General features: G+C 46.8%; 5 non-coding genes across 5 annotated transcripts; 1 reads left to right on the top strand and 4 right to left on the bottom strand.

The window, feature by feature from the left end:
- Positions 1–5,328: 5,328 nt before the first annotated feature.
- Positions 5,329–5,399, bottom strand: trnag-gcc (transfer RNA glycine (anticodon GCC)). Its single transcript has one exon. It is a non-coding gene; the product is annotated as a tRNA-Gly (tRNA).
- A 6,807-nt stretch (positions 5,400–12,206) lies between these two features.
- LOC148631067 (U4 spliceosomal RNA) lies at positions 12,207–12,348 on the bottom strand. Its single transcript, XR_015934917.1, has one exon. It is a non-coding gene; the product is annotated as a U4 spliceosomal RNA (small nuclear RNA).
- A 730-nt stretch (positions 12,349–13,078) lies between these two features.
- Positions 13,079–13,160, bottom strand: trnas-cga (transfer RNA serine (anticodon CGA)). Its single transcript has one exon. It is a non-coding gene; the product is annotated as a tRNA-Ser (tRNA).
- Positions 13,161–21,283: 8,123 nt separating this feature from the next.
- Positions 21,284–21,365, top strand: trnas-uga (transfer RNA serine (anticodon UGA)). Its single transcript has one exon. It is a non-coding gene; the product is annotated as a tRNA-Ser (tRNA).
- A 1,562-nt stretch (positions 21,366–22,927) lies between these two features.
- trnar-ucg (transfer RNA arginine (anticodon UCG)) lies at positions 22,928–23,000 on the bottom strand. The gene has a single exon. It is a non-coding gene; the product is annotated as a tRNA-Arg (tRNA).
- Positions 23,001–23,147: the final 147 nt, after the last annotated feature.

The following is a 23,147-nucleotide window of genomic DNA, read 5'->3' as shown; positions in this document are numbered from 1 at the left end:
CAGTCAGGGTGAGAGTGCCAGTAGCACACAAACCTACCAGAAAAAGCAAACGTGCAACAGTGGCGGCAGCAATCAGTCCTCCCAAAAGTCTTTTCGGGTGGCTGATCCCAGTCATCTCCTTCTGAGTGACTGTTGCCTTTCTAAGCTGGCGCAGCGTGTACATGGTGTCTTTCTCAGTATGCCCTGTGGCATCTTGGGCACCAACATCCTGGAAATCTGGGGAGATCTGACGCAGCGGCTGATGCTGCTCATCCGTTTCCAGGACATTTGCTTTTTCGATTTGTTCATGCCTGTGCTCTAGGAACCCTGCAGGGGGTGGTGCAGTGGTGGAGCATGCCTGACCCTCGGCTGAGTGGTCATCTGGAGCACCTGAGTGATCTGGGATTGTTATCCTATTCTCACTGTTCAGGTCCACCCTGCACACTTCCTGATTGAGGAATCCCTCTATCGGCATGTTTCCAATCGTTTGCTGGGGGTAGGTGTAGGACACCTGCTCGCTCCCCCCTTCCCTCGCTAGGGGTTCAGGGAGCTGCCCCAGCACTGGGATAGCTAGTTCACTGTCTTTGAACTTACTATCACTCACCAGGCCCATGTCAGTGCAGGCGGGGATTCTGACACCTCTCTTTGCGATGTCCTGCACTGGCAGGCGGGTGACTTGACCATCCAGCTCCAGTCTGGCTGAACCACTGTTGGTCAGACTCAGACTGACAGACTGAGCTGGTGGCTGTAAGAAAACCGGCTCGGCTTTCATTCCCTGTCCCTTCTGGGGGACTGGGTGTGTTGGAAACCCTGCCGTTGAGGCAGGAACAATCAGGTCAGTCTCACTCACTACCTGGTAGTCGTGAGAAATAATGTTACCTGACTGCAGGTTCCCTGGGTCAAAGCAGAGGGAATCAGCATCTGGGATCAGGTGTGTCCACAGCGCAGTAGTCTCAGCGTCCAGCTGGACCTCCTGTCTAACCTGTGAATGTTGCACCAGGGGCACCTGGCGGTGGCCCTGTGACAGCTGCTCAAGCAGATCCTCACTAATAGAGGACCTCTCAGGGCTAAGGGTGGGGGCTACATCACCAACCTGCTCTCCTGCCATCTGGATGCTTTCCACCACTGCGGGGTGGTGGTCCTGACCCCTCTTGGGTGCCAGGGTGCACAGGGAAAGCTCCTTTTCATCGCCAGGTGGGGAGATCTGCTCCTCTTTAGGGATGTAAAAGGTGTGTGCTTTACCTGGTGGATCAGGCGGCTGCTTGGAGCACCGCTCCTGTGGCAGGGAGGCTGTTGAGACCTCGGCCGGGACACGACTTCCCTGTATATTCGGGGAACAAGAAAATATTTGTATTTCTTGTCCAGAGGGAACAGAAGGAATCTCCGCATGGGCTTCTGTGTTCGGTGGGCACTGTGTGAGCACAGTCTGCCTCTTGGCCCCCCTTTCCTTCTGTACAGAAGGCTTAGGAGCCTTGACCTGTTTCCACACTTTGCCTTTCTGGTGATCCACCAAAGGTTCCTCTCTGAGTCGCATGCCCTTTTCTTTTTCTACCCGTTTGAGCTTGCCGTGTGACATCAAACACCTTTCAACCTCAGTGTCAATCAGTGCCTCACTGGGTAAGACATCTCCCATGGCAGCCTTGAGGTAAAAGCTTCTTGCTTTTCCTCTGCGTTTTACTGCCTGCTCTGTGACTTCAGGGGTGGAGTCAGCACTCGCTTGGGAGTGGCTGACCTTATCCAGGCAGGAACTCTTCCGCTCAATCAGATAGACTGAGGGAGGGAGAGGGGGCGGGTCTCCGCCTCCTCCAGTGGAGAGTATCAGCTCATTCACGCTTCCGGCAGCCTTGGGGAGCGGTTGTCCCTGTCTTAATAAAGCTTGTTCAAGCCTGGCCAGGCGGGCAGCTACTGAATCCTTTTGTTCAGCTTTTTCTAGCCCTTTCCCTCCCCCGGTGTTCTCATGGCACTTAGGACGCTGGGTGCGGTCCTGTGTGAGTGCTTTGGAACGGGGCTTAGCCAGCTCAGGAGCCTGTGCTCCTTCGAGCAGGAGGGAATTAACCCTGCTGGCTCTGACGGCGAACACAGTCGCTTTAGCAGCTTTTTGCTCAGAGCGACTTTGGACATCATACTCCCAGGCTTTCTGCACGAATCTCTTAATATCAGTCATTTTCATGGTCTGTGCATCTGTATGCATTAAGATCATCTTTCTGACTGACGGGTGGAGATTCGCAATGAATAAACCCTTGAAATGTGTGTTCTCTTCGCAACCCTCATCATTTCGCCCTGCAAAATAAGTTCGTCTAAGTCTCTCGTAATATTCGCGAGGGGACTCTGCTCTCTCGTGCTTAATGTTAAGAGCGGCGGCTATCGCAGCAGTCGGGTCAATAAACGCACTGTATTCTTCGATAAGTGCTTGACATAGCTGCTCAAAGTCATTACAGACTTCTTTCATCTGCCTAGCCATCCACTCATGTACAGCTCTGCTGGTAGTTTTCCTGACCAGAAACACTTTCTCCTGTTCTGTGGCGTTTGGCAGGTACTGCAGGTTATACCTGAGGTCCTGAATATAACTCTCGATATTATTCTCTGACACTGCCGGGTCAAATCTCTCTATGTCCTTCGCTAGCTCTCTCAGAGAATGGAGATTTATCCTTCTAGCTTCTCCGCTGACGGAGATATGGAAGAGATCGTGGTCAGACCTGTCGCTGCTAGAGAGAGTGCTTAATAGCGACTCGAACTCAGACCTTTTAGCAACCATCGTTAAACTTAAAGAGTATTACTTTTAAGTACGAAATCACAGTTTTACCACAGAAAACCACAAGATCAAGTATGCAATCAACCCGGTAGATTGCAAAAGATCACAAAACAATCAAGCACTGCTTAAAGAGCAAGGGGAACTTTTTTCCTTTCGGCTTTCAGCACACTGTATTGTCGTGTATGAAACCCGCGGCGTTTTATATTGAATTATTCCGCTTGGTTGACTCATTTCAGTCTTGCCACGCCCGTGCCAGGGACGCCAAATAAATGTAGAGAAAACCGGTTCAGGGACGCCAAATATGTAATCATAGTGGCTCTCTGAAGGCACCAGTTCTGTAGGGTTTGGGCATTTACTGAGACAATTATTAATTGTAGCAGTAAATCACAAAGTTGATTCTTTTGATGGCTTTAGAATCCAACCATGCGACATAACTCAAACAACGCGCTCACACAGGTACTAATACACGAGGATACATTTATTAATACATAGAATATGCCTTAAACTAACAGATCTTATCGAGAGGGTTATCAGAATACAAAAGATATATATATTCAATCAGTTACGAAGTGTTACATATATCAAGAGGACATACGTTCAGTATATCATTCATTAAGACCGTTTCATAAATGAACTTGGTTATAACTTCTACATTAGATACTCGAAACAAGTACATAACTCTTAGGAATTAAATTTATATCAACTGGTTGGGATAACAATTGAATTCTCGAGCTGTAATGCATTGAAGTTGAATACTCATCCAATCTCTGGGGATTCAGATCTCCTGCGGGCACAAAGAAACAGTTGCAGGCTGTTGCTGTCCAATCCGCGCTCTCTGGCTCGGTGCCAGGCTGTGCTGTGCGGCTTGCGACGGTGCGCTGCTGATGCTCACTGACCGGCTAGTTAGTGTTGGCTTTAACTAGCAAAGTTTGTGCACAGGAGAAAAGATGACTGTGGGTCCCAGCAAGTCAGGAAGAGGACCAGTTCGTTTATGATGAAGAGCTAGTTCTGAATAGTGATTCAGCTGTCCACAGTTCCGACCTGTTCACGAGGCCTGCTGCTGGTTACTCTCTGGCAACCTCCACTCTAGACTCTTAGAACAAAGGAAAGTTCTGGCACTCGGACACACTGGCCGTTCCGTGGTTGTCCGGGCTGAGTCTCAGGATGGTCAGGAGGCGCGCTGCGAGAATGTCCTGCCCTTGGGAGCCTTCTTCTCCTGGGCCGTCCTGCCCTGGAATTCTCACAGAATCTTGTTGAATCTGAATCTGAATCTGAATCTTGTCTGAATCTCCCTTTCTGAATCTCCCAGGCTCTCTGTGTTGCCTGTTTTTACCTGGAGGAACTTCAGCTCATTGATTGGCTGAAAGTTCCATGGGCATCAGAGTCCCACGTGGGTTACTCGGCCCTACCGGTCCCTGATTGGTTGATCAAGGTGAGATATGAGTCACTTAGTCCTGACACTTAGGAATGCAATCCAGATGTCCAACTCGCACTCCCTAGACAGATAGGCACCAATGGATGACCATTGATCATGATAGCCAGGCTTAGCTAAGTGCATCCCCCTTTGGGAGCTGTCCTTGGACCTTAAATCACCTTGCATGAATGGTTTCTCTGTGGCTGCACCACAGAGATGAACAGAGAAATGAGGCCTAATTTGGGAAAGCTCAGAAACACTTAATTCTGCCTTATTATTAAGCCTCGCCGCTACATGACAAAAGCATGGCAGACTGTGCCGGACCGGCAGATAACTTCCGCTTATTTTTACCATATTAAACATTGGAAATCCTCCCACTTGCATTTGTGACACTTGATTTTGGCTCCACCTAAGACACTCTTAAATCTTCAAACACTTTTCTCTTCTCCTGCAACACTCTTGTCTGTCGGCACTATGTGGCAGCGTTGCATGACAACCCCTCTCACCACGGAAAGGAACCTAACAGCTTCGGTAAGAGAGGAGAAAAGGACCTGGCCCGTACGAGGCTCAAACCCATGACCTTGGCGTTATTAGCACCACGCTCTAACCAACTGAGCTAACCAGCCTCATAACAGTGCTCCTCTCTGTGCTGCAAGAAATCGAACTCAGGGAATTTCTTTTGTCCTCCTTTGAATAGAAAGCCGTGTAATTCAGTGTACGGGCTTTCTCGCGCAGTTTCATGGTTCTTGTAACCCAAATCCTACACTGGCCTGAAGTGCCCCCCCATTTCACAGCATTTTTCAGCTGATTTAAAATGTACCTAAAGGAGAAGCATTATTGAAGACCATCAATTACCAAGAGCTTTTGTCAAAGGTTTTGGTGGTCATTTTGAATGACCACAGAGCGCTGTGACCTCGGTTTTACATCTCATCCAAAAGACAGCGCCCTTTTACAACACAGCATCTCCGTCACTATACTGGGGCATTGGGACCCACACAGACCTCGGGGTGAGCGCCCCCCCGCCGGCACCATTAACACCGCTTCCAGCTGGAAGGTTTGTTTTTCCCTGTAGCTCACCCTCATCCGGGTACTGACCTGGCTCACACCTACTTAGCTTCAGTGGGTTTTCAGTTGCGAGTTGCAAGGGGATGCAAGTGATGGAGACGCTCGCTGCAAAAGCCACTGCATTGGCCGGGAATCGAACCCGAGCCTCCCGCGTGGCAGGCAAGAATTCTACCACTGAACCACCAATGCTCAGTGCCTGGGCCTTCAAAAAAGACGCTTTTTTGGTGCTCTGTGCAAAACGCGTCGACATCTGCTTCCAGCTGCAAAATGCCATTCGCGGACGCTGAAGAACTTATTTCCAAGGCAGCGGGTACAAGCGATTGGGCGTTTTAAAACCACCAGGAACACCAAACAGGCGCGCTTCTTTGCTTGCGCCGAAACACAAAGACAGGAGGTGGACAACGTAGTCGGCAGGATTCGAACCTCTTTCTGTCTATTATATACTAAATATTCTCGTCTGTCTCTTGTTTGTATAGAACTGAATGTCCCTGACAATGTACTGTTAGTTTTAATTGAAGAACGGCATTTGTGTTCAAATATATCAGACAAGTTTACGTAACTGCTCATGCGACACTCAGTTGTAATTAGTCAAGAAATAAAGTCGAACAACAGCTGCGGGTTTGATTCTGAACGTATCAGATTGCAGCACCTTTTACTTCAATTGACAAATGATAGAGATTCGAAGAGAGATCCTTCAGACCAGCAAGCAAACCCACGGCTATTTCGGTTTTATATCTAGGCAACGTTGGTGTCTGCAATAGCATACATGAAAGCGTGATGCAATTTCTGTGGCTACATTTGTTGCACGTCATGCACAGTAAGAGTGTTTCTAACACCAAATAAAAAGTCAACAATTAGCGATCACGCCTTCTCCTCAGTTAACCCACTGAAACCCTTGCTGTTAACAGTTCTTTAATGCGTGCTTTACGAGCACCTACATATTGTGTCGGTTCTTTCAGTTTTATTCTTTACGTTTTCAAAGGCATAAGTAGAACACCAGAGGTGCGAACGCAAGATGTGTGGTTATCTGAAGAACTCATTTCCATGGCAGCGGGGCCAAGCAATTCAGCGTTTTTATAGTACCAGGAAAGGAGAAGCAGCACTTCGCCTTTGCCGCGCAGGCACAAGGAGACGTGCGGCAGATGCCGTAGTCGGCAGGATTCGAACCTGCGCAGGGAGTCCCCAATGGATTTAGAGTCCATCGCCTTAACCACTCGGCCACGACTACAGCGAGTTCGCCATCGCCGCATTCCTCCTTTAATCTAACACGGCGTGCGACGTGGCTGCGGAAACCTTTTCAAAGTCGCTCTCCGTTAAAAAAAATAAATACCTTTGACAAAATACGTGCCGGCAGACAGACACGCCTCAGAGGGTTTAAGGCTGGCTTCACGTTCAAATGATAAAGTCTCCCCGTCCGGATGTCAAAATGCAGCTGAAAAGTATTGCATGTTCATGTGTATTGCATGTGAAAGTATTGCATAATTGTGTCTGAAAATGAGCAATGGGCACCTGAGAGACTCATTTGCCTGTTTCACAAATGATCATATTTGACTAGAGATTCTGTTTGGGATTCAGTTGTGCATTCTGACAGCAATCCCTTTCAAAAAATGATACATTCTGGATGAGGTCACAGGTGCAGGAACACTGTATTTAGGATGTGTTTGCACTTATTCTGTGTCTCTAGCTTCAACACAGTGATATATATATATATATGCTCAGTGATTTTTTGGTACATGCCCAGGGCAATAATCATTATGAGGATTTATTTCCAGATGTGCTAGGGGTAGTGTTGTGAAATACTTCAACACACTGGATTGCAGGTTTAGACCCCCTGCACTCTTACTCCTTAAAAACCTGAAGCGTCTGGCGTCTCGCCGACGTCGAAAACCCCCCTCAGGCTGTACTCGTACTCGGCTAACTGCTGTGGAACCCTGCGTGAGCAGCCGCTGCGCCACGGTGACGGCTGGCGACCCACGGATGCCCCACTATCGGCCGGCTCCAGCCCCGGCTGGTCCTCTAGAGCCTCCCCACACGGCTCCTCCTCCCGGGTCGGTAGGGGGCCAGGCGGTCTCGGTGCAGGACCACCACTCTCCCCCGTGTTTGCAACCGGACATGGTAGCAGACCTCGCCCACCACCCAGAGTACCTCAGCGGGCCCCTCCCATGATGGCGCCAGCTTAGGGCTGAGGCATTTGCGGCGGCACGGGTTGTACACCCAAACCGAGTCCCCGGGCTGGAAGGCAGGCCCCCTGCAGCGCAGGTCGTAGTGCCGCTTCTACCGGACCCCCGCCTGTGTCAAGTGGGTCCGTGCAAAGCTGTGCACCTGCTGCATCCGCTGCCGCAGGTCCCACTCGTAGTCCGGTCCAGCCAGCGGTGCCGACCCGTCTCCGGGCAGCGGGCCGGAGACCAGGTCCACCGGGGTTCACATTTCCCGGCCCAGCATGAGCGAGGCCGGGGTGCACCCGGTGGATTCCTGGACCGCGGTCCGATACGCCCAGAGCGCAAAGGGGAGGTGGCGGTCCCAGTCCCGTTGGTGCCGGGACACCAGGGTGGCCAGCTGGGTGGTGAGGGTACGATTAAACCGCTCCACCAACCCGTTGCTCTGGGGATGCAGCGGTGTGGTCCGCGTCTTGTGATCCCCAGGCGCTGGCACACTCTGGCGAAGACCTGGGACTCGACGTTACGCCCCTGGTCACTATGTAACTCCTCCGGCACCCCCAGCCTGGCAAACATCCCCTCCAGCAGTGCATCGGCCACCATGGGGGCACTCTAGTCCGGTAGGGCGAAGGCCTCCAGCCACTTCATAAAATAATCCATGGCCACCAAGACGTAGAGGTTCCCGGCCTCGGTGCGCGGAAACGGGCCCAAAACGTCCACCCACACCCGCTCCATAGGAGCCCCCGCCTGGTGTTGTTGGAGGGGGGCCCGAGACCGCTCGGGGGGACCCTTCTGCGCCACGCACACTGCACACGTTCGGCAGTACCGCTCCACGTCCCGGTGGCAAAGACCCCAATAAAAATGGCCTCAGAGGCGCTGCAGGGTATTTTTACCGCCGAAGTGCCCCACGCCCGGCTGGCCATGCACTGCTCGGAGCACCGCCCCGCAGAGCGACCAAGGCAACATCAGCTGCCACCGTACCTCGCCACTGGAGGGTACCCACCACCCCCGGCACAGCACCCCGTCCTTTACCTCCAAGGCCTCCCACAGGATGCACAGGGCCTTGACAGACTTTGGGTGTGGGGCGAGCTTCTCTCGCTTAGGCCGCACTCCGGCTACCACTCCCAGCATGCCCAGCGGTACTACGAGTGCCTGGGGGCGCTTCCTCCTCACCACCAGGCGAGGGCGTTACAATACATAGAATATGCATGTAAAACGAACAGATCTTATCGAGAGGGTTATCAGAATACAAAAGGTATATATTCAGTCAGTTACAAAGTGTTACACATATCAAGAGGACATACGTTCAGTATATCATTCATTTAGACCATTTCATAAATGAACCTGGTTATAACTTCTACATTAGATACTGAAAACAAGTACATAACTCTTAGGAATTAAATTGATATCAACTGGTTGGGATAACAATTGAATTCTCGAGCAGTAATGCAGTGAAGTTGAATACTCATCCAATCTCTGGGGATTCAGATCTCCTGCGGGCACAAAGAAACAGTTGCAGGCTTGTTGTTGTCCAATCCACGCTCTCTGTCTAGGTGCCAGGCTGTGCTGTGCGGGTTGCGACGGTGCGCTGCTGATGCTCACTGACCGGCTAGTTAGTGTTGGCTTTAACTAGCAAAGTTTGTGCACAGGAGAAAAGATGACTGTGGGTCCCAGCAAGTCAAGAAGAAGACCGGTTCGTTCCTGATGAAGAGCTAGTTCTGAATAGTGATTCAACTGTCCACAGTTCCGACCTGTTCTCGAGGCCTGCTGCTGGTGCTAACCTCGGGTGGATCCTCTGGTTATTCTCTGGCAACCTCCGCTCTAGACCCTTAGAACAAAGGAAAGTTCTGGCACTCGGACACACTGGCCGTTCCGTGGTTGTCCGGGCTGAGTCTCAGGATGGTCAGGAGGCGCGCTGTGAGAATGTCCTGCCCTTGAGAGCCTTCTGCTCCTGGGCTGTCCTGCCCTGGAATTCTCCTTTGAATTCCCTTTAGAAAACTCCACAGAATTCTCTACTGAATTCCCACTGAATCTCTCAGGCTCTCTGTGTTGCCTGTTTTTACCTGGAGGAACTTCAGCTCGTTGATTGGCTGAAAGTTCCATGGGCATCAGAGTCCCACGTGGGTTACTCGGCCCTACCAGTCCCTGATTGGTTGATCAAGGTGAGATATGAGTCACTTACTCCTGACACTTAGGAATGCAGTCCAGATGTCCATCTGGCACTCCCTAGACAGATAGGCACCAATGGATGACCATTGATCATGATAGCCAGGCTTAGCTAAGTGCATCCCCCTTTGGGAGCTGTCCCTTATCAAGGGAAACCTTAAATCAGCCTGCATGAATAGTTTCTCTGTGGCTGCACCACAGAGATGAACAGAGAGATAAGGCCTAATTTGGGAAAGCTCAGAAACACTTAATTCTTTCTTATTAATAAGCATCGCCGCTACACCGCCCAAAGCACTTCTAAAACAGGAGATTCGCGTTTGGGAATGCGCCCTGCCCTACAAATAAAACAGGTCTACGGGTCTGAAACCTGCTCCACGGAAAACAGCTCTGTTGCACTTTTGATCAAAGGGAGATTCGCTGTTCTTACTTTTTGATGACATAACACCCAAAGGGGCTTCTTTGGAGCTGGATTCCAACCAGCATCCTTAAGTTTCTTGGCAGTATCCTTTACAGTCCTCTGTTCGGTCGACAAGGGACTGAAGGGGGCAGCTTTCCTCACACATACAGTGCAATGTACTGTAGTGTTCCCGTTCATCGAATTCGCAGTTCTGCATCAGACCTCTAACTCGTTTCCTTAGCTTGGATTTAAGCCACGAAGCAGGCTTCTAGTGTATAAACGTCTAGGGGAATCACAAACTATTTGAGAGGCCATCATCCCAGGGGGAACTGACAAAGTCTATCCCTAAACACCTAGCGCAGTCTCTCGAGAGACTGTCAAAAATCGCTTTCTCCGTTTGCGTTGCAAGTAAGTGAAAACGCGGTCTCAACCCAGAGCCACTTGGCAGCAGCGGCACGTAAATACTGTCACTGCTCGATACCAATGTTAGCCTATTATACCATGTTCAGCCACCGCTAGAAAATGTACGGCTCTAGAACCGGAGCAAACAACAGGATGGCCAACGTCAAACATGGAGAGCGACGAGAAAGGGATTCGAACCAATGCGTGCAGAGCACAATGGATCAGCAGTCCATCTCCTTAACCACTCGGCCACCTCGTCGAGGAAGCTAGGCTGTCCGGACATGGCTTGGTGCACTCCAGATGATCTTTTTCTTTTTTTTCCCTCGTACTCGAGGGTCATTTTCCTGTTCCACATGCGATTTCAACATTTTCCTTGGGAGATGTCAAGCCAGCAAGCCACTGCTGTGGTTCAGTGGCCAGTGTGCAGTTCAGTGGCCCTGTTGTACACAGAAAGCACATTGAGCTCCTTGGACATGAAAAGTTCCAGATAAAAGCCATTTGTCATCCTTTCTCTTGGTGTCGATGTTGCTATTGTATGTAAAGGTGGCAACTTGCTCCGCGAGCAGGCGGAGCACACACCGAATGCAGATGTGTCTGAGTGGTGTGTCCAAGTGGCTGCAAAAGGACAGTGCTCCCAGGGTGCCGTGGCTTAGTTGGTTAAAGCACTTGTCTAGTAAACAGGAGACCCTGGGTCTGAATCCCAGTGGTGCCTTTTTTGTTCCGTCTTCTCGAACAGAACGGGTCATTATGGACAACCGCCTACGGCTAGACTTAATTAAATGCAAGTATTCATTTCCTGTCTTTAACGCGACTTTTTTTTCATAAAATGGATGCAACTTGCAAAACATGAAATACAAACCTTGCTAATCAGCGCTAGCGGCTGGCAAAAAAAAAAGAAGTCAGCAATGTTTTTTTTTCTTTAACCTTAACCCTGCTAATGGAGAAGAGTTAAACGGCCGAGTCTAGGCAGCTTAAACGGTGCGCACGTCGGGTACTTTGCTGAAAGGTTGGTAAATCACGCTCAACCCAGTCCTTTATCTTTTAAAGAGGATACAAAATTGAACCTAGTCACCACATCACATACATCCTGTTCAATGATAAAAAGGTAACATCTATCCTCGCTCCAGAGTAAATCTCACGTTGAGGGCATATTTTTTTTCACTTAAACCGTGAGTCGGGCTCGGCTGCACAGAGGACAGAGCAGAGCAATGAGGTCACGGGGACAGGGGAGTCACACGCTGGCGGTTTGAATACGCGGAAGATCACTGAGGGATCCACAGTATATGGACCCTCTGTGCGCCATCAGTCCGCACTTCGGACTCTGAATCCTTTCCCCGGAGTAAATCTGTTACATTGAAAGAATGCTTCTCGCAGGTTAAAAGAGGGACCCTTGTTAATTGGAGAAATCAATGATTTCGAATGAATTCTGTATGCTTTAAAAGACAGCTATACACAGAAAACATGCAGGACACTGGTCATGATGTTTCCCGAACCGAAACACTCTTTTCAAACTGTCAAAGGTTTGCTTTGCGAACGCTGCAGGACATCGCACAATCTCTTTTGAACGGGGACAAACGATTTCTTAGGGGGCGCAGTAAGTACAGACGTTTAAAAAGCTCCACTCATGCCGACGATGCAGCATGAAGAAGCGCAACCTAACGTTTGACAGACATAAGCCGGGGGCCGCTACGAGCAATACGAAATCAAACTGACAGCACACGGCGTTTCGCACTGACTCAAAAGTGATCTCGACAGACGCTGTTCTCTGCATAACGCTGAAAGAGCTAAAGAGCGTTTCTGTTGAGACGTAACAAGCTCGTTTTTTTCTACCATGATGTCACCATGACAAAATCTGTCTTTAAACACCTTGCTCAGTCTCTGACGAGACTGTCAAAAATTGCTTTCGCCGATTGTATTGCAAACCGGTGGAAGCGGGGTATTGGGAAAAGTTTTCAACTAGCAAGAATCGCGCCTCGGCTAAACCTCACAGGCTACGATACTGCCACTGCGCAAAGCTGACGGTTGCCAGGCAACCGCGGGGATCCTATGGAAATCGTTATCGATCGTCTCATGGCATGTCGTTGCTGTAACGCTTCATATTTGTCGTCTTCTTCTTCTTCTAGCTTGAGGTTTTGAAGAATTTCATGACAGACAAGGGCTCCGTCGGGAACAAAGGGCGTTGTGAGAAAACCGTTGCTTATTTTCAGCAGCAGAAATACAACCCTTTAAATACAAGATGACAGAACAATGACGAAGGGCATGCCGGGAGGAACTCATGCACTACAGAGGAAAGGGGGCGGGCACGTACAGTTCACATTCAAGCCACAAGTACTCTTCTCGGATGTTGCACAAACAAATCCTAACGTCATGAAAGCGTGATGCAATTTCTGTGGCTACATTTGTTGCACGTCATGCACAGTAAGAGTGTTTCTAACACCAAATAAAAAGTCAACAATTAGCGATCACGCCTTCTCCTCAGTTAACCCACTGAAACCCTTGCTGTTAACAGTTCTTTACTGCGTGCTTTACGAGCACCTACATATCATGTCGGTTCTTTCAGCTTTATTCATTAGGTTTTCAAAGGCATAAGTAGAGCACCAGAGGTGCGAACGCAAAATGTGTGGTTATCTGAAGAATTGATTTCCATGGCAGCGGGGCCAAGCGATTTAGCATTTCTATAGTACCAGGAAAGGAGAAGCGGCCCTTCGCCTTTGTCGCGCAGGCACAAGGCGACATGCGGCAGACGCCGTAGTCGGCAGGATTCGAACCTGCGCAGGGAGTCCCCAACGGATTTCGAGTCCATCGCCTTAACCACTCGGCCACGACTACAGCGAGCTCGCCGCCGCCGCATTCCTCCTATAATCTAACACGGAGTGCGAGGTGGCTGCGGAAACTTTTTCAAAGTCGCTCTCCGTTAAAAAAACAAAATACCTTTCACAAAATACGTGCCGGCAGACAGACACGCCTCAGAGGGTTTAAGGCTGGCTTCACGTTCAAATGCTAAAGTCTCCCCGTCCGGATGTCAAAATGCAACTTTGGCAGACAGAAAAAACATCAACAAACCACAAATGTGGACAAGGATTTTACAAGCTGCACCACACTGCACTTTCAAAAGCATTTACATTCCTATTAGACGCAGGAATTTCCTTTGATTTGCGCGCTTACGAACGCCATGGAAAACGAAACAAAACAAAAGCCCTCAGCTCCTGCACTTGATTATAATGCCATTACGTGTCGAAGAAGTAATTTACGTCATCCTACCACTGCAACACGGGGAATAGAGGGAAATGAGCACACGCTACGAATCGTCTCAATCACTCCCTAGAGTCGTTAGGCGCATTGAAGGGTGCACCCCCATCATTAATCGTTGCGCCTCTGTGAAAGGAAAGCTCTTGGGCAGTCTTTGAAACAGCTCGGATGAAACACTTGATTGCTTCCATGTGCACCTGGAGCCCATTTCTTATTTTCACTTCACGCCGCCCAAAGCATTTCTAAAACAGGAGATTCGCATTTGGGAATGTGCCCTGCCCTACAAATAAAACAGGTCTACGGGTCTGAAACCTGCTCCACGGAAAACAGTTCTGTTGCGCTTTTGATCAAAGGGAGATTCGTTGTTCTACTTTTTGATGACATAACACCCAAAGGGGCTTCGCTGGAGCTGGGATGGGATTTGAACCCATGCGTGCAGAGCACAATGGATTAGCAGTCCATCGCCTTAACCACTCGGCCACCTCGTCGACAAAAGTGGGCCGTCCGGACATGGGTTGGCGCGCTCCAGATGATCTTTTTCTTTTTTTTCCCTCGTACTCGAGGGTCATTTTCCTGTTCCACATGCGATTTCAACATTTTCCTTGGGAGATGTCAAGCCAGCAAGCCACTGCTGTGGTTCAGTGGCCAGTGTGGAGATCAGTGGCCCTGTTGTACACAGAAAGCACATTGAGCTCCTTGGACATGAAAAGTTCCAGATAAAAGCCATTTGTCACCCTTTCTCTTGGTGTTGATGTTGCTATTGTATGTAAAGGTGGCAACTTGCTCAGCGAGCCGGCGGAGCACACACCGAATGCAGATGTGTCTGAGTGGTGTTTCCAAGTGGCTGCAAAAGGACAGGGCTCCTGGGGCGCCGTGGCTTAGTTGCTTAAAGCGCCTGCCTAGTAAACAGGAGACCCTGGCTCTGAATCCCAGCTGTGCCTTTTTTGTTCTTCTCGAACAGAACTGGTCATTATGGACAACCGCCTACGGCTAGACTTAATTAAATGCAAGCATTCATTTCCTGTCTTTAACGCGACTTGTTTTTCTTAAAATGGATGCAACTTGCAAAACATGAAATACAAATCTTGCTAATCTGCGCTCGCGGCTGGCAAAAAAAAAAAAGAAGTCAGCAATGTTTTTTTCTTTAACCTTAACCCTGCTAATGGAGAAGAGTTAAACGACCGAGTCTATGCAGCTTAAACGGTCCGCACGTCGGGTTCTTAGCTGAAAGGGTGGTAAATCACACTCACCCCAGTCCTTAATCTTTTAAAGAGGATACAAAATTGAACCTAGTCGCCACATCACATACATCCTGTTCAACGATAAATAGGTAACATCTGTAGTGTGCTCTCTGAAGGCACTAGTTCTGTAGGATTTGGGATTTACTGGGACAATTATTCATTGTAGCAGTAAATCACAAAATGATTCTTTTAATGGCTTTAGAATCCAACCTTGCGATATAACTCAAACAACGCACACACACAGGTACTAATACATGAGGATACATTTATTAATACATAGAATATGCATGTAAACCTAACAGATCTTATCGAGAGGGTTATCAGAATACAAAAGGTATATATTCAGTCAGTTACAAAGAGTTACATATATCAAGAGGACATACGTTCAGTATATCATTCATTTAGACCGTTTCGTAAATGAACTTGGTTATAACTTCTACACTAGATACTCAAAACAAGTACATAACTCTTAGGAATTAAATTGATATCAAATGGTTGGGATAACAATTGAATTCTCGAGCTGTCATGCAGTGAAGTTGAATACTCATCCAATCTCTGGGGATTCAGATCTCCTGCGGGCACAAAGAAGCAGTTGCAGGCTTGTTGCTGTCTAATCCGCGCTCTCTGGCTCTATGCCAGGCTTTGCTGTTCAGCTTGCGACGGTGCTCTGGTGATGCTGACCTTGGGGTTGTAGACCACTTGGATGAGGCTCTCTCTTGGAATCTTGCAGACCTTTAGGCGCCAATGGATGACCATTGATCATGATAGCCAGGCTTAGCTAAGTGCATCCCCATTTGGGAGCTGTACCTTATCAAAAGAAAACATCTTTAAATCAGTCTGCATGAATAGCTTCTCTGTGACTGCACCACAGAGATGAAGAGGGAGATGGGGCCTCATTTGGGAAAGCACAGCAACACTTAATTCTGTCTTATTAATAAGCCTCGCCGCTACAGTACGTACAGTTATAATTCAATCTGAATTAAAAACTACATGTCCCAGTTACCATGGTGGTGCTTGTGATCATTGCGTTTAACCAACGAAACAGGGCGAAAAATCAGTCACATGACTTTGTGGCTGAGTTTAGAAAGCTTAATGTATCAGCAAGACAGCAAAGACATTTTTCCAAGAAAGTTTAGCCTTTGTCACTAATGAAACCGCTAAATAAAGACATAAATATGGAAATTGACAATTAATTGACTTTTATATTTCTAAATATCACAACATGTTCGAATCCAAGTCATTTTTAATAACAATGGGTAAACTGGGTAAACTATCACAAAGCTTTAAAAAACTTAACATTTTTATTATCAACAAATTGTAAATACGATGTTTACATTGGCATTATTAATTTTTCACTTGAGTATCTGGAGGATTGTGAGAGCAGACCCCCCCTCTTAGGCTACATTTTTAATAAGAAATGGAGGCTGTATGCGTTACAATATAAACATTTACTGTCAAACTTTAAATCAACAGTTGATTTAAAGACAATCTGTCAAAGTGCAATGAAACACAATATTGTTGTTGTTGTTGTTGTTATTGTTGTTTTTATCCTGTAAAGCGTTTTGAGAAGCCACCTTTAAAGGCGCTATATAAAGGCGCTGATTCTTATGGAATGTGTTTTCTTTCTTCTTTTTTTTTCAGCATAGAATAAACCTGTTACAGTACTTGATTCTTATGGATGCCCGGTTCCGCCGGGGATTCAAAATAAAACATGGAATCACGTGTCTAAGGAAATAGCATTATAACTATATCCATGCACAAACAGTAGCATGTTACATTATTAATTTGGGTGTCTCCTCTTGCCAGAAAGCGCTAAATTGCATTTTGAGTGCGGTTTTTGACTTTTTTTAAAATACAACCCATACATAAGCTGATACTGTTTAGACTTTTAATTATTTTAAACTGTATTACAGCAGCACAATGTGCTTTTTCACGAAACCTAGAATACTGAAATGTCTTGCGTTGTACAGCTTTTCAGCTAAATATATTTATCGCTTACACCTGACACTTGATGTGCCCGACAAAAACCAGTTGAACAGCTCTGTTGGAGGTTTGCAGATCAGATCAGATTCCCTTCCCCCCACAGAAAGACAGACTTATTAGTCGCTATTCACTGCGACAGCAGCTCCAATTTCAGGCGTAAGCGATAGATCCCAGTTTAGCCGATCTTGTACAGCATGTTCCAGTTTACTCTTATTAACCATATTAATTTTAAGTGCTTAATGCCATTTTTTGACCACGCACGAATATTCTTATGTCCATACCTTTTCAAGGGAATCAGTGTGAATTGTAATACTAATTAAATAACCGCGGGCACTTTCCACCCCCTCTGACAGCAGGAACATAACCCATTCTCAGCTCAGCAGCTCATTACAATATAGGGTGTTCAAATCTTTTGCTGCCTCAAAAAGCTTTAGAGAACTTAACATTTCTATTATCAACAAATTGTAAATACCACGTTTACATTGGCATTACTAATTTTTCACTTGAGTGTATGGAGGATTGTCAGCTGTCACTGAGAGCAGTTAATTAAATGTATTTTTTGATTCACAATCAGACAAATGCAACATAAATTGTTATCTTTGTCTTCTAAGTATATTAATAAACTTTCAGCATAGCTTTCTCCTAGTTTAGATTAATTTTTCTTGGGATTTTGGGATCAAACGTGGAAAGATTAGATTAGTAATCGTTTTTATTTTTTAAATACATTTTAGAAAAGTGTAATCTATACTTAAAAGCTGTATAAAAGCTGTATAAAAGACACTCGATATTAATGGAGTTTAGTTGATACTTTTTAAACTTTTAATTATTTTAAATTGTATTACAGCATTGTACACATGCTTAAAAGAGAAGAAAACGCAAGCCTTCTTCAGGTGTGAGGGCATTCTGCTCAGAATGAAACACTAAAATGTAATGTAGGCTCTGAATGGGTTCAATTATGATTTGGGCTTGATTAAGGTCGCTGCCTTTCATCCAAAATCCTGCTTGAATCCTTCTAAACTAAAAATTAGACATGAGCAGGGGCTCTGGTGAAATTTCTCTTTTTTTAATTTCTCTTTTTTTCTTGGAAAAATATCTTACCCGCTGCAATCCGGGCACAGAAGGATTAAAAGAAGCCAGACAGGCAGGGGGAAGAGTGAGTTCTAGATAAAGAGGTATCCAGGTAACAGTGAAGGTAACAGCCGCAGACGTGGCCTACTTAGCCCGCCAGGGTTACCCTACTCTTCCGGAGGAGGCCCACCGGGAAATAGCGCTCCAGGCGTTCCTGGCCCCGGCGCCGACTGAGGTGCAGTGCCACGTGATGCTGGCCGCACTGGTCCCCTTGGAGCAGGCCCTGGCTCTGGCTGAGCACACTGTTGCCGTATTCGAGGAGACCGGTGGGCACCAACGGAGGGGCGCACGGGGAATCAGATGGGGAGGAGGAGACGCCCAGCGCGACGATGTTGGGGGAGCGACGACGGCTGGTCATCTGCCACTGCTGTGGGGAGAGGGGACACATCGCAGGCAACATGAAATTGTCAGGGACATTCAGCTATATACAAAGAAGAGACAGACAAAGTAATAATTCTATATTAACGTGGCCTACATATTGACGCAATGATCAAACTAACTGACATGTTCTGATTCAGATCCCCTGCAGTTCATAATAATTAGAACAATAGCAATGCTGAGTCCTCCCCACCCTACTGAGCACAAATTCAGCTGCTCTCCAGTTCTGTTCTGCATGCAATTTTCACAGCAAGAAACTTGTGTTTCCTACTATTTTTATCAGGTTTAAAATATCATCTCCTTAAAATTGAAAAAGTGTTGATGTGTCGTGCTGAAATTCCGATTGATTTTGAATTCAAAGAAAAAAGGTTTTCTTCCAAAACACCATGAAATTGTCACATCTTGCAGACAATAGGTGTATTCCATGTTGAAAAGAGAAGAAAGAAAACCATGGAGCCTTTTACAGGTGTGAGACTTCTTCAGGTGTGAGAAGACCTCACAGTCGAAACGCTGTGTTTCCGTTCTTCTCTTTTCAGCATGCAATAAACCTATTACTTGTTCCTTTGCAGCCGAGGCATGCTGACGTAGCTACCCAGCTGAACATCTTGCAGACTCTACAGTACTTCTCTCCTGTAGAAGTAAAGCAGGGCTTGCTGGGTGAGCTTTTGCTCCGGTAAATTAGGTCACGTGTCATGTTAAATCACTTCTTCTAAACACAACATTTGCTGGTGCTAGCTTTCCCCATGAAAAGAGACATTTCCCTTACAGTACATGACATATCGTTTTTATTCTATCAATAAGTATAGAAATTAAACAAAAGAAAAAATGGTGTCGCCAAAGAATGCACAGCTCTGTCGCCTTGGGGAGGTGTCAAGGGCATTGAGCTCCTTGGACATGAAAAGTGCCCGATAAATGCCATTTCTCATCATTTCCCTTGGCGTCAGTTCTGCTATTAAATGGGACGGAGGCAACGGGCTCAGAGAGCAGGTTAAGTGCACACCGAACGCAGATGTGTCCAAGTGTCTGTAAAAGCGCGGTGCTCCGCTGGCGCTGTTCCCTAGTGGCTTAAAGTGCCCACCTAGTCAGCAGGCGATCCTGGGTCTGAATACCAGCGGTGCCTCTCTCCGTGTCTTGTTGTGCCGAATGTCTCATTTCAGACAAACATGTACAGCTTGGTTCAGTTTAATGCAAGAATTCATTTCCTTTCTGGAATAACTTGTTTTTGAAGAAATCCATACAGCTTGTGAAAGATGAAATCCATTTCTTGGTTGTCAGTGGAAAAAGATTGCCGGCTGCAAGAAGCGCAAGTGATTGTTTTCTTTGACCATAAACCTGCAAATGTAGGGAGTACAAGCGGCCGTCAGTCTCTGTGGCGCAATCGGTTAGCGCGTTAGGCTGTTAACCGACAGGTTGGGGGTTCAAGCCCACCCAGGGACGCATGTCTCAGTTTTTCCAATGTAAACATCATCACCGCTAAAGAAGATGGCGCAGAAGGCTCCACAGTCGAAACGTTGTGCTTCTTTTCTTCTCTTTTCAGCATGGAGTAAACCTTTGCTTGATCCTTTGCAGCCTACGCATGCTGACACAGCTGCCTTTCTCTTAACGCGCCTCAATCATTATTCACCAAAACCATCAGCAGAATGTGTCGCCTTTGTGGTGATGTCACTCCTCTGCTTCACAAATGTCCTTAGTGACGGACCATTTCTTTCTGCCATTTTTCCGGAGCGGTTATTGATTGCTCCATCATTTCCCTCATACTTTCCATCACTAGATTGAAAAAAAAAAACAGAAACAGGCTGACAGGACGACAATCAAATTGCAAAAACTCATCAAAGCACTCGATAGAGTATTTGAATCCACAAGTAGCTCTGAGCAACTTTGTCCTGGCTTGCATGAAAGTCGGAAAATGTCAAAAAGAAAAAGATGGTGGCTTTTTCGTATCTGTTCTTTTATTTTTAGTTCGTTGGCTCTTCTGTCCATTGTCCTCCTGCCTGGCTCTTGACCTGTGACTGTCTGAACGCACACATTAGACTTTCAGGCGGGGGATTTGTCCTGAGCCTCTGTGAAAGACCCACCCACCCCCATAAATCACTGCTCTAGAAACACATGAATGCAAAACTAAACCACAGCTTAAAGAGGAGCTCCAACTCAGTGCCATACTAATGTAAACGAAGTAATACTAAGACATGTTCTTATGGATTTGTCTTACCTTGAGATATGTAATTGGATTTCAGGATTAACTTCCTCATTCAATGTACTGGTGATTCTTTGCCTGGTCAGTACCTGGGTGGGAGACCTCCAGCGAACAATTAAGCTTGCTGCTGGAAGTGGTGTTAAGAGACTCTTAGGATCTTCCAGAGGTGTCTGTCCAATAGCACTAGTTGCCTTAGAGCTGGCTCAAACATTGCTCAAGAGTCTACCTTTCACAGATGCGCAAAGATGAATGATGGGGGTGCACGCTTCAAGGAGCCTTCCAGCTGTAGGGACCGATTAGAGACGATCCGTAGCATGTGTTCGTTTCCATATACGCCCCGTGTCTCAACGGTAGGACAGAGTCAAATACTGCCTCGACACGTAACAGCGTTATATTAAACCGCAGGACTTGAGGGCTGTTTTGTTTGAATGTTCAAGGCATTGGTAAGAGCGTAGGTCAAGGGCCATTGGTGCATCTCCTGTAACTGGAGTAAAAATGCTATTCAAAGTGCAGTGACTAAAATCGTCGTCCACATGTCTCCGTTGTTGATTGCTTTCTGTCTAAGAACGTTCTGTTTTCATGTCCGAACGGGGAGATTTTATCATTCCAACTTGAAGCCACCCTTAAGTCCTCTGAGGTGTGTGTGTGTGTGCTTGCACGTATGGCGTAAAAGGTTTCTTAAACGGAGAGCGAACTTGAAAAAAGTTGCCTCAGCTGCCGCCGCCGCCTCGCACTCCCTGTTCGATTGTAGCAAGAAGGCAGCGGCCGCGGCGTTCGCTGTAGTCGTGCCCGATTGGTTAAGGTGACGGACTTGAAATCCGTTGGGGTCTCCCCGCGCAGGTTCAAATCCTGCCGACTACGGCGTCCTTTGCATTTGTTTGCGTGCGTGCGTGTAAAAGGACCAGCGCCGTTTCGTTTTCGCTGGGACCTTTAACACTCTAAATCGCCTGGACCCGCAGCCTGTGAAATCGGTTCTTCAGCACCCACGAAGGACGCTTTGCCGCTGGACACAGATACCGATGCTTTTCTGCAACGAGCTTTCCAGCTGAATTTTCTCGGCAGCTCCGTACTGAACCTGTTCTCCATTGCAACATAGCGGAGGCTCATCACGTCTATAGCAAGGCTGTGTAGGACCGCATACGCCACAGTGACTTGTACACAGACCACATGAAAGGCAAGCGAAATACACTTTTAAAATTCCAAAGAATCACAAGGTCAGAGGAACAGCGATGACCTGAACAGATCTGTTACAGAAGTCTAGGTTGACCTATTTAGAGCTGTAATTGCATTTTTGTTTAATAGAAGATCAAATCTACTCGCATGTACCAGCACCTTACAGTTTATTGATGTTAATTCTGTTTAAGTAATAAGATTGCTAACGATGTTGGACTTAAGCCGGTGTTTTTTAGAACAAATTGCTTACACTTCTGTAAGGAATACGCAGTACGTGCCTTTGTCAGTCATTGCTCACCATACCTGTAACTTTCTTATCTAACTCACTTCCTCAAATGGTGAAGGTCCACAAACATAAATGAAAAAAAAAAACCCTTGTTGTAGATGAGGTGCACAAAAAAGCAGCCCCTGATAGTGTATAACACATTTGTACTATTGCAGAGACACATGTAACATGTATATATATATACTGTATATATATATGAAACAGAAATAGAAACAGAAACAGGAATCGCTTACTCACCTGGAGAATCTCTGTAGGAATATCTAGCATTTATCAATGGAAATAAAAGCTGCTTTAATACAGTGCATGTTCAAACTCAAACCCTCAGCTGCTGTTCTTGTTTGTTTTGGGTCAAATTGCAACTGAGCATCGCATGAGCCGTTACGTACCCTTATCTGTTAGGGAATTTCAAGGGAGGAGTTAGGTCAGAATGGGTAGGCTGCAAAACAACAAGTAAAGATTTATTCCAAGATGAAACGTTGTGGCGGTTTTCTTATCTTTTCAGCATGGACTAAACTTTTACGTGTTCCTTATATGCTATATATGTATATATTAGCACCAATGTCGTTCTTAAAAACTAACATGAAATTGTCAGGGACATTCAGCTATATACAAAGACGAGACAGACAAAGTAATAATTCTGTATTAACGTGGCCTACATATTGACGCAATGATCGAACTAACTGACATGTTCTGATTCAGATCCCCTGCAGTTCATGCCAATTAGAACAATAGGAATGCTGAGTCCTCCCCACCCTACTGAGCACAAATTCAGCTGCTCTCCAGTTCTGTTCTGCATGTTTTTTCATTGCAATTGAGCTCGGAACTGGAGATGATCTCCATACAGTTCTGTGTTCACTAGCCCACACTTGCGTGCTAATTTACGGGTTGTGGCAAATGCTTTTCTATAGTTCATATACATGACGGCAACCTGTTACCGAGGAACCTGAGAGGTTTAAAAGCCTCGCAAGCCAGGTAGGACTCAAACCTACAATCTTCTGATCCGAAGTCAGACGCGTTATCCATTACGCCACTGGCCCATAGAACATGCGCTTGAACTCCACCACAGAGAGCTCTACACTGCTACTAGTAGTACACTTCCCCTTCTAAAGCTGATTGCAGCTGTCAATCATTTCGCAGCCACCCCCCCTCTTCATCTTCTCTCTGCCTTAAGCGTCTCCGCCACT

This window comes from Lepisosteus platostomus, unplaced genomic scaffold (genome assembly GCF_059453375.1).
Source record: "Lepisosteus platostomus isolate fLepPlt1 unplaced genomic scaffold, fLepPlt1.hap1 Scaffold_84_H1, whole genome shotgun sequence".
Taxonomy (NCBI): Eukaryota; Metazoa; Chordata; class Actinopteri; order Semionotiformes; family Lepisosteidae; genus Lepisosteus; species Lepisosteus platostomus.
This window is presented reverse-complemented; position numbering and strand designations above follow the sequence as displayed.